Raw genomic sequence first — 12,456 nt, 5'->3', positions numbered from 1 at the left:
GTGTCCTCGCGAGTAAATTTGATATTGGTGTCCACCGCATTGATGTGATCTGTGAAAGACTGAATTTCTTGTTTTTTGATTATGACAAAGGTGTCATCCACGTATCTAAACCAGTGCCTTGGTTTTGTCCCTGAGAAGGATGTGAGAGCCTGTTTCTCCATCTCTTCCATGTACAGATTCGCCACTATGGGTGAGACTGGTGAGCCCATAGCACAACCATGAATTTGTCTGTAGAATTTCCCTCTAAACTGAAAATATGTGGTGTTAAGGCAAATTTCCAGTAATTGGCAGATGTGGTCAGCACTAAGTTTTGTTCTCCGATGCAGAGTTGAGTCCTCGAGCAGTCTCTTCCTCACCACCGAGACTGCTGCTGAGGTGGGGACAGATGTGAAAAGTGAAGTCACATCATAAGACACCAAAGTTTCCTCTGGCTCCAATCTGAGGTCTTTGATGCTCGCCACAAACCCTTTTGTGTTCTCTATATGATGATCAGTGTTGCCTACCAATGGGGATAAGACTGTTTTTACATATTTCGCTACATTGTACGTGGTAGAGTCAATGCTACAGTAATGCACAGTAATGCACAGTAATTCTCACTTCTCATTTCGAAACAAGTTATCCATCAATTTGTTAGTAAAAATATAATAATCTAATGCCTGGGCAACTGTGTAATAATATTATGAGGTTATATTCATATTTAGATTCATATATACTGAAGTGACAAGTGGCCCTCTGAGGGCAGCCGTAACTGCGATGTGGCCCTCGATGAAAATGAGTTTGACACCCCTGTCATAAGAGGATAGAAAGATCCCCATGCTAACCAAGTATTTTACCAAGAGTCTCTTATAAATAACCCCCCAACATATTACATATATGAAGTATGGTTATTGACCATTTACGTTCATACATTTAAAAAATAATATCTACCACGGTACGTGACGTCGCAGAGGCGCAGTCGTAGTCCTCGCGCATGCGCGGGCCTGATTGCGTTCTGGGTACGTATTGCGCAGTGACACCCTACTGAATCCCTGACGCAGACAGGCGGCCATGCTTGTTTGGGGCATAAACGTGTGTTCCCATGTCCACACCTCCATTCCCATACCTTGCACCCGCTGCTCACTGTGCCTCCCCCTAAATTGCCTTCCCTTTCTTCTGCTCTTATCTGTGATGCTCTCACAATAAAAGTACAACAAGTTAAATAGCGCCACGTAATATCGCTGATAAGCGGCCTCTGTTTACCATCACGCTTCACCGCACCGCGGGCCCATTTTCCCACACACGCATACACAAGAAAGCTCCACGCATACGTTTACATAAATATGGTAGAAGTACGCGCTTGGTGACGCATGCGCCGCAGACACTAATAACGTGTAGCTATGCACACACACACGTAAGCCTGTCGTGCCGATCGCAATCACATGGTTCAAGTGTGAATGAAAAGAATCACAGAGCTCATTTATGCACAGGAGAAGCTGTAAATACTAGTGTGTGTGTGTGTGTGTGTGTGTGTGTGTGTGTGTGTGTGTGGAGCACCAAATCCACCAAAACACAGTAATCCAAGTAAAACCTTATGGCGGTAACAGCTTTAAGCACGCACACACACACATGCTAAACAGCTATAAAAGCCATGTCTGGTTGTGGTTAGTTCTGCACTTCTAACTAGAAAAGCAGGGGCAGCCACAATGTATCCCACCGGGCATCCTCTACGGGTGTATTACAGTGTCCAGTAGGGGTGTCACAAGACCCTCAGTTCACCAGACGGGACGTGACTTTAAGAAGAAAAGTACAATGGAAAAATATATGACAACATATTGCAATCTAGTAATTGAATTTCTTCTACGTCACACTCTTCTGCACTCTGTGTGTATGCTAGCGGCCCCGCCTCCACCCACCGTGACAAAGAGAGTGTAAGACGGACAAAAGGGCTCACTCTTTTTTTTGCCTAAACGAAGCATTTTCAAGCATAAAAATGGCTAAATGAAGTAAAACACAAATTAAATTCAGAAGACGCATTCAAAGACGTGAAGATATGTCGTATTCTACACCAGTCACCAGGTGAACAACAGGCTCCTCTTGCAGGTTTGAATGACGATGAGCCGTAACCCACCCCAAACTAAAACTCTGAACCCCCAAGGTCACTTCCTGTCCATGCCCCCACTCAGCTCCCCTAGCACTGGAACACATTTGCAGCAACTCACACAAGCACAAGTCTTATTTATGTCTTACTTTCTCTTATTATGTCTACTATATTGGGTAAAAGGAGTGTAAAGGTGACTTTAGGGGTGTTATGTCATGTCCAGAGGGCTCTAATCATGTTAAAACCTGTATTTAGAAGATCAGAAACAGGTTTTCCATGTCTTATTTTCTTTGCACTCACACACGCCGCACGCAACACACGCACACACTCATAGCACTTTATTTATTTATTTATTTATTTGTATTAATGTCTCTTCTGTTGTTGTTGCTTAATTTATTGGTATTTATGTTTCTTATGTTCTTATTCTTTTTCTTGTGTTTTCTTTCTTTTCTTGGGAGAATGAACAGAATAAGAATGTCATTGCATAGCAGAACCACTAGTTTTACTGTGCACATGACAATACAGCTCTTCAGTCTTGAATGTTGACTAAAGGAGGGATGACTGTATTCCTTTACTGGTCAGTACAGCCACTTGGCTCTCAAATACAACATTGATATTTTTGTACTTTTGAAAATGAAAAGCCTTCCCCATGCAGACAATGAATCCTTGCGCTGCGTTTCCAAACAAGTGAGAAAGCGTGACGTGTTCTCAGCCTTCTGGAGATGTCATCAGCGTGCTGCGTGACCACGTGGACGAGTGAGCTGTGGTTTTTTGGACAACATTTGATCCAGATTGATCTCCATAAGCACACACTGTAATGGACATGCAGCATGAGAGACACGAAGCCTCCTCTGACTACGACGTTTGCATCTGGCAACAAACTGACTTTCTTCCCCTGTCCTGGTTTGATACATTTTGCAATCGCTCCTCGTTGCTCGGTGGGAAAACGAACAATAAGGATTGAAAGGATGTGAGGAGAAAATATGAAGATGATGAACTGAGCCGTGCTTTTATGAGGTAGGCCTTGGCTGAGGTCTGGAATGTTCTTTGGTTCTGCAGTCATTTGGACACGGCCAATGGTTTTAGCCACACCTTCCATGCTGTTCAAAGTCTCCCCCACAAAGGAAGGAATAATCCGCCCCTGATGAAATGGAATTCACAAGAACCAATAAGACACCTCTACAGGTGGCGGCTTTCAAGCACTCCTGGAAGAAAGTCCACTCTCGGGTGACCAAACGTCCTGTTTACCCAGGACATGTCCTGTTTTTAAAAACAACTACATTCTTTGTTAAAGTGCAATAATCCCTCGTTTATCGCAGTTAAGTGGTTCCAGACCTGGATTCCTTTTTATGAATGGAATCTTTTCATAGTTCAAGTGTAGAAAACCTGTCTAGAACCTTCTAAATGCAGTTTTTAACTTGATTAGAGCCCTCTAGACATGAAATAACACCCCTATATCACCGTTAGACTCCTATTACCAAATATAGTAGACATAATAAGAGAAAATAAGACATAATGCTTCATTTTGGCAAAATATACATAAACTTAGCTTAAATATGCATTTTGGACTAATAATCAACCACAAATCAGCATGATTTATTAACAAAAATATTTTTGAAAAATTGTGATAGAGTGAAGCCGTGAAATTGGAAGTGGCGAGAGATTAGTCATCCCTCGTTTATGGCGGTTCATTGTTCCAGACGCGACTGCGATAAGTGAAGTAGGATTCAACATTAATAAATGTAATATTTTTGTAGTTATGGCATCCAAAATTTGTTTACAATCTCCTAAATCCGTTTTAAACATGATTAGAGCCCTCTAGACATGAAATAACAGCCCTATAGTCACCTTTACACTCCTATTACCCAATATAGTAGACATAATAAGAGAAAATAAGACATAATATAGACACATGTTAGCATTGGAAGAGTTTTTTGTACTTCTTGTTCTGTCCAGTGCTTCCTGCAGTGGCTGTTGTCTCATCCCTGTAACATTACTGACACCTAGTGACCAGGGTATCGTCACACTTTGAATGCGTCTTCTGAATGCCTGATATTTGTATTTAACTTCATTGAGACATTTTCATGCTTGAACATGCTTCATTTGGGCCAAAATATGCTTAAGTATGCATTTTTTGGACTAATCATAGGCTGCTTCCAACCACAACACACTGCTGATTTATTTCTAAATATATTTTGAAATTCAAAGCAGGAAGTGGTGAGGGTTGCTGTTTTCTGAAAAACCTAATAGGGTTTCTCAAGTTGTTGTTTTTGTTATGAATTTGGGGAACATATTTGATTCAGTTTTTCCAAAATGAAAGAGCTGAGTGACACTAAAGCATCCCGAGCAGCGATGCAAGCCACGTTGCTCCTGCTGCGTCGTAAAAAGTCGGCATTGAGTTGTCAACAAGTCCGTTTCGGCTGTGAGTTCCAGGATGCTCAGCAGGCGTTTCCATGAAGCAGCAGGATTTCTCTGGAATATACTTAAGCACAACATACTCTGCGTTGAATGCATGCGTGCCCACGCTGGCTAACCTCACAAGCCATTTCATTAGAAGGGAATTAGGATGGACGGCTACGGTCCCGAGAGGGGAAGAACAGCGAGGATTGCTGGCGGAAAGGGGCCAGCTGTGGCCGCAGCAGCCGCTTAGATGGGCTGCTCTCTTCAGGACCTGATCCTGGACGACTGACCACCAACACACGAGTGTTGATCCGTGCACACGCCTAGCCAAACAGCAGACGCCAAACACACACAAACACACGCTTGTGGAGGGCTGTGGAACCCCCCGGAGAAGATGCGTTCCACGTTAACCCCGAGCGGTTCCGCATCTGAGGCCGGGACCAGATGACCATTAAACGACCTGTCGACTGGCGGGGCGGGGGCATGGAACTCATCTACAGCCGCCGTCGAGCCAAGCGAAGCCAAGCAAAAAAATAGGCACAATTATTTTACTGTAAAGTACAAAATGGTAGTTTCCTTTTTGACTTGTTTCTCAGTCAGCTATAAAAAGGAAAACAATTTACAAGATAAAGTCATCGTAAATAAAATAAAATAAAATAAAATAAAATAAAAACAACAATTTAGATTAGAAAAAAAATCAATAAATTCTAAAACAAACAAAACATGTAAACGTGTAAAGCACTACACTGTACTCTTCTTGCCTTTTGTACTTTTTTCACCGTCGGCTAAAAAAGAAAGTAAAATCAAGTTTTAGCGTCGAGTACAATATTTTTCTTGCATTGATGACTTTTTTCGGTTGTAAAATTAAAAACAGTTTAAAAAATAAAGTAATTGTAAATAAAATAACATTAAAAAATATAACAATAATTTATTAAAAAAACAGATCAATAGATAATAATAATAATACAATTTTTAAAAGGACCATTATTTTAAAAGGACAATTATTTTAGTGTAGACAACAATATTTTTTTGCATTTATGACTTTTTTCTTAGTCGGTTATAAAAGGAAAAACAATTAAAAAATGAAATGAATTGCAAATAAAGAAATAAATAATAATAATAATAATAGCAATAAATAATAATCAATAAATTCTACAAAATAAGTACCATTTTAGATTTATGACTTTTTCCTCCATCGGTTACATTTTATGCTTGAAAATGCTTCTTAAATTAGGCAAAAAAAGTCAAATGTGTGTAATTTTGGACTCATAAGAGGCCACATGCAAGCATGAAACAGCATGATTTATGATTTATGATTTATGATTTATGATTTGTTCAGGAATATTCAGCATTTTAGAAAAGCGGCGCCAGTGAGTGTCCAAAGACGGTGTTATTACCGTAGACTGTACAAGCAATCATTTATGGGAAAAGCAAGTCATTTACTGCAAGTTGGGTCCAACCCCCAAAAGGAAGACATTCATCAGAGGCGCCCTTTTGCTGATTGTTGTTTTGACTGACTTTTATCAGCGCGCAGACGAGACGCACGTTTATCGTCCATCTGTCTGTGAGGCCGAGGGTCTCGGCTCGGCGCGACGAGCCGCCCTCTCGTCTCTTCCTCTCGATGACACACAAACACGCTCTCTCTCTTCCCCTTATCTCTCTCGCTCATCCGTCAGCCCAAAAGGCAATAAAGTGCACTCCCGCTTGGGATGAAACATTCGGAGCTGCAGAAAAGATGTTTCTCTGCAGCTGCAGCTGCCGTGACACACATGAGGTTAGCTTGAACTGGACGCCTCGCTTATTGAAATCAAGCATCGTAAGTTACAATCAGCTCCAAACCGTCTTTGGAAGAACGATCTCCCCCCTTTGCCCCACTTGGCCTCACCTTTCCGCGTTTAAATCTCGCCTTTGAATGAGCCTGAGGGGATATGTACGGCGAGAAGCACTAAAATACCTCTCAGGACCCGGCAGATTTACTAGACACACGCAAAAAAAAAGCCGAGAGAAGGACGAGATTGGACTATCGTTTGCATGTCGTAAATCACGACGTGTGTGTGTGTGTGTGTGCGTGTGTGTGCGTGTGTGTGTGAGATGCTTTGAACTGCGTGCCGCTACGTGGGAGAGTTGGAGGACAGAAAGAGAAAGTGGTCGTTAGCGGCAACCGTGGCCTGGACTTGAAAAGCCTCGATGAGAACCGAGCCCGTACGACAAAACGGACTTTGTTGCTCGCCCACACGCCTGCAAACACGCAATTACCTTCTTTTTCCTCTTTTCACTCACGGTCGGTCTGCTGTATCTTGATCAGGGCACACAAAAGCTGTTTGCTTGTTTACAAACATCACATTGGAGGCGCTTTGTTACGCCAATGAGAGTCCATTCAGACAAACGCCATGGCGGCGCTCCGCCCGGCAACATGGCAAAATGAAAAAATAATATGATGGGAATGAAGTCCTAAAATTACGAGAACAAATTTCCAAGAAGAACGTCGAAATAGGTGGAGAATTAAAAAAAAAAAAAGCAAAAATTGAAAAACCCTCAGTAACTACAAGAGAAAAATGACAAAATATGAAGAGACAAAAGTCACGAGTCATTTTAGTAGCATAAAGTTGAAATTTGACATTTTTTAAAGCCATAATATTATGACAACCAAACAAGACAAAATAAAGTTGGAGCTTTTGGAAAAATAGCGTGAGAAAGTCCGCTACTTTACAGAGTGAAAGACGACATATGAAAGGAACGATGGCATCGTTGTGACATGTCTATCACTATGATACCACTATGATACCGTATACCGTATCACAACATTAGCGCCTTACTTGGTCTCCAAAAGCGTTGACAATAATGTTGTTTACCCTCAATTTGTGGGACAATAAACATTTTCAAAGCTGCATTGTTTTGTGACGCAGTAAAATAAAAGTTAGTTTGTCCAGTCGTACTTTTTCATTGTGCTTTTCAATGTCGTGAAACGCTAAAGATGCTAAAGCGCCACAAAGTACCAAGCATCCAGGGGTGCCCGCTGCACCAATGGAAGATCCTCCACAGGCCGCCTCCTTGCCACAACGTCTGTAAACACTCGCAAGGACACGTCTAAAAACGGATAACAAAAAGAACAAGACGCTCACTTTTGTCCTTTTTCCTTCCCTGCCATCAACTTCTTCTCGTGACCTGGACCCGGTGCATCTTTTTTTGCCACCTTTATCACCGCCTGCTGGCCCAGCACGTCCCTGCGGGCACGGGCAACACAGGCTTGATTTGGATGATACATGCGCTGCGTAGTTAGGAGTATTCCAGGCTTATTAGCTCAGCGTTGGGACGGCAGGCTCCCGTCACGTGCCGGAAGATAAACACACCAGCCTTCCCTTGTGAGTCTGGAAGGCCTTTGAGCAATACGGTCATATTTGCTCCTTGGCGGGCCGAGAAACTGCAATGCTCCAGCATGGCTTGACGAGGCGGCACCGGCACACAATGTGGACGGGAATGCAACGCTCTGCCCGCCGGGTGTTCCTGATAACTGCCACTTTAAGAGTGGAAGTCCAAAGACGGACTCGAGAAAATTGCAGTCGTCCATTGTTGCCTCTTGAAAATGAAGCAGTGACTGAGCCTCCAAGATGACGCCGCGCTGACGTGAGGACACTCAGTGGTCCCGTCACCGCTTTTGGAGGGTTGTTTTCTGTCCCAAAGTTAAAAGTGAAAATATGAAGGCAATTTCAGAAATAAAGTCAAAAAGTAAAAAAGTAGGCGTCAATTTGTTGGAATATAAAAATTTATTTTTAAATTACAAATAAATGTTAAATGCAAAGGACATTTTTTAAAAAGGCAATCATTCATAAAGCCATGAAATCAATAAAAATGGTAACGCACATAAATTGTCCATGAAGGAGATATATTGGTGATGAAATAAATAAATAATACAGAGTTTCTACATCATTATTTTCAATTATATTTGACAATTGAAACTTTTTTCACATTTTAATACATTTTTAAAATCTCTATACACATCTATTAGTGTCAAAAAAATTATTTTAAATAATATTTAGACAATTGAATAATTTTGTTTGTTTTTCAATGAATATTTTTCCATTTTCAATCAATATTTTAGTCATTTAATTTTGCCATTGAAAAATCCTATTAAAATGAGTTTTAGTATAATTATTTACTATTGCATTGAGACAAGTTCAGATGTTTTTCTCTTTCCAATACATTTTTTGATGAATATTTGTCCATTTTTAATGACTTTACAGTCACTTAAGTCATTTCTGCCATAAAATCCTACTAAAATGAGTTTCAATATAATTATTTACAATTATATTCTGACAATGTAATATTGTTTCCACATTTGAATACATTTTTGCTGAATATTTGTCAATGTTCTAATTTTAAAAATGGTCCCCCCACGTCCCGTCTGCTGTCGTCCTCATCACGCTGCACCGATGAGCTCCAATCCAACCTTCAGCTCCAGAAAGCCGTGCAATCCAAACAGTGAGCATGAGGGTCTCGTTGAGCGCGGCTCGTCCCGTCACTCACAGCAACATTGGCAATAAGCTCGGCGGTATCGCCGTAAGCCCTGGATCGTCCTGACCCCGAACACAGGCGCATTACTGGCATGTCCGGCTCAGGAACTCTTCTTGTGTTGCCTTTCTACTGCCTTCAAGCGGAGTTAATAGCTGGCTAACCTTCCACCCGTCTACCACAAACTATCTTTAAGGAATGAGCAACGACACGCACACACATCGCACACGCCAAGTGTAACGAATGCGATCGCTCCTCCCGCCAGTTGTTAACGACAACTGCAAAAAAACCCGCATTTGCTCGACATAAGCTACAAAGTCAAAGTCCTGCACACGTTTGCTCAAGCACGGCCTCAAGCACGCATAACGTCGTGTCTGTCACGATTCATGCAAGGCTCCTCCCACCAGTTAATGACCACAACTGAAAATATTCCACAAAGTCAAAGCCCACGGTCTACTCGCTCGCACGTGGGCACGTGTGCGCTTCAATGTCCACGCCATAGGATCCACGCAGAGGCCCCTCCCACCAGTTATTAACGATAAGCGCCCCCTCGTACAGTAGAAAGATACAGAAAGAGCACAAATAAGTCGGGTTTCCGTTGCAGGATTACAGCGTTGTTGTGATGAAGTGATGGCACACGTAAACGGGCCAGAAGCGTAAACGCTGCAGGACAGCGTTACCAGTTTCATGCTGGCCAAAGTTGAGCTACGGAGTTACTTGGCTTATTTGCATTTCTACATGGGAAAAATGGATTTGCGAGGGTCCTAGCTAAGCCGTCAGATAGCGATAGGAGGCGTAGCTGCTTCAACTGACATCATCTTCAGTCTCCTCCTGACAGGCTAACATAATATTTTTCACACACGCTTCCATGAGGGTACCAAAATAAAAGCGTTATATATTATGCAGCGTTGGCCTAGCAAAGACAGTTTTATGAACGTGCTAACCAGGATAACGCCTGCTTGGTTCCTTATTTGTGTCATTTTCAGGTTCCCATAGTCGCTCCTTCCTGCGCTTCTCCTTCCCACTGTGGCGTTTTCCTCGCTCGCGGGCTGCTGTGGGAAGAACGTCAGAAAAGAAGAAGCCGGTCCCGTCTCGCAAGAGCCCACACATGCCGGCGTCACAGCGTATTTAGGTGTGACGGGAAGACGTGGGGTTTGGCGGCCAGCGCATCTCGCTGAGAGAAAACGCCAATGCATATGCAGATACGCTCACAAAGGGCACACTATTAGCCGGGGCGGGGGCCTCCATCAGAAAATAATCCCAGGCTTCCAAGGATGCCTCTGAGGCCCGCAGCTTTAAACACTTAACTTAACCGACTCCACACCACGCCGGGGTTTTACTGGCTCCCCGGGGGCCGGGTTATGGAGCGGGCTTGGATGCAAGCTGGTCACATCACAGCGCGGCGCCGCACATGCAGCCACGCCGTGACACGCGATAAAACGCCACGGTGCAAGCGCCTTTGGCCGCCCTGTCGGGCTCCGCTGGCAATCCGCTGGTGGTTGTTGGCAAGTGAGGCCGAGCTCGGCGCCGGACGCTTGAAAAGAGCTTCTTCTTCCTGCTGGCGCTGCAAGCAGCCGTGGATAATAACCGCTGGCAAACGAGGCCGCAAAAAAGACCGAATGGAGCGGAAATATGTGATATGATGGAGCAAAGCTGTCATTAGTGATGTGCGATACCACCGATTTTACATCGTTTTTGCCTGAATGAAGCATTTTCAAGCATAAAAAGGTCTAAATGAAGTAAAGTACCATGATGGGACATTTAGAAGGTACATTCAAAGACATATTCTACACGGGTCAGCGGGTGTCATGTGACATTGATGAGACAACAACAGGAAGTACAAAAAGAATAGTGAGGAGCTCTCCCAATGCTGACGTGTGAGTCTATTATGTCTTATTTATGTCTTATGTCTACTGTATTGGTTAATAGGAGTGTAAAAGTGACTGTAAGGGTGTTATTTCACGTTTAGACGGCTCTGATAATGTTAAAAAACATATTTAGAAGGTTGTAAAGAGGTTTTCTATGCTCTAAGAAAATATTTCATTTATAAAAAAAGAATTTGAGGAAATTCACTTATCACGGTTGGTCTGGAAGCAGTTAACCGCTGTACAGAAACTGGAAGTAAAAACAGAACAATGCTAACGTGTGAGTTTATTTTATGTCTGATTTTCTCTTCTTATGTCTCCCATGTTGGCTAACAGGAGTGTTATCTCCTGCTCCAACTAGCAAAATATTCCATTTAAAAAAGGAATCCTTCCTGGTGGAAACGGACTTATCGGGGTGGCGTCCGGAACCAATGAGCCGCCATCCAGGAGGAATTACTGTTGCTGGTTATTCTGCGTCCTGCTCGAATACACGAATGAATGAGTGATGATGCATGACGGGGCTCACGTGTCTTTAGCTGGCAGTGGTGTGGCGTGCTGGCCTAACATTTCCACCGCGTCTCTACACAACAACGTAACATGCGGTCGGCAGTTTGTCGCGGGATCGTCGCTCCTCACCCGCCGTGCAGCGCGCACACGAGCTGCAAAAGTCAGATAAATAAATCGCCTTCGGCGTGAGGAGCTTTGGTTGTATTGTGGGCGGGTGTGATAACTGCTTGACTCTTTTCTTCCATCTGGACTCCATATCCCCCCCCCCCCACACTCTGTACAGTAACGCCTTGCAGACGGTGGGGGCGTGGCTTCAAGCGACACGCGCCGGAGGTGGCCCGAGGGGGGAGCGGACAGAGAGGGCGCTATGTTTGATGAACTTTTGTTACGCCTCCGGCCAGAGAGTGCTGTCGTCCCCCCCCCCCCCCCCCAAAAAAAAAATAGGAGAAATTAGGCCTGTTTCCAATTATTTCCTCACAATCTCCACAGAAGCAAACACGGACGGCGTCGCTGGCTGCAGAATTCCACAACTTTACTGGATGTTGTTGTGCTGACAACGTTATTAGAGCCCTCTAGACACGACATAACACCCCTATAGTCACCTTTACACTCTATTACCCAATATAGTAGACATAATAAGAGAAAATAAGACATCTGCTTACAAGCTTCTAAACACAGTTTTAAACATTATTAGAACCCTCTAGACATGAAATAACACCCCTCCTGTCACCTTCACACTCTTATTACCGAATATAGTAAACATAACAGAAAATAAGACATAGAAAACCTGCTTACGACCTTCTAAATATAGTTTTTTTTAACATTATTAGAGCCCTCTAGACATGAAATAACACCCCTACAGTGAACTTTACACTCCTATTACCCAATACAGTAGACATAATAAGAGAAAAGAAGACATATAAGACATAGAAAACCTGCTTACGACCTTCTAAATAAAATTTTTCACATTATTAGAACCTTCTAGAGATCTGTAACAATAATATATCTACTATATTGAATAATAGGAGTGTAAAGGTGACTATAGGGGTGTTATGTCATGTCTAGAGGGCTCTAATCATGTTAAAAAGCGCATTTAGA

General features: G+C 42.9%; 1 protein-coding gene across 3 annotated transcripts in view; it reads right to left on the bottom strand.

Moving 5' to 3' along the window:
- Positions 1 to 12,456, bottom strand: part of LOC129171027 (mitochondrial import inner membrane translocase subunit TIM16-like) — a 115,846-nt gene that overhangs the window by 20,333 nt on the left and 83,057 nt on the right. The gene's annotated exons all lie outside the window — the stretch shown is intronic.

The sequence above is a fragment of the Dunckerocampus dactyliophorus genome, chromosome 18, assembly GCF_027744805.1.
Source record: "Dunckerocampus dactyliophorus isolate RoL2022-P2 chromosome 18, RoL_Ddac_1.1, whole genome shotgun sequence".
NCBI classification, from domain to species: Eukaryota; Metazoa; Chordata; class Actinopteri; order Syngnathiformes; family Syngnathidae; genus Dunckerocampus; species Dunckerocampus dactyliophorus.
Note: the sequence above shows the minus strand (reverse complement) of the source record. Positions and strands in the feature narration are given on the sequence as shown.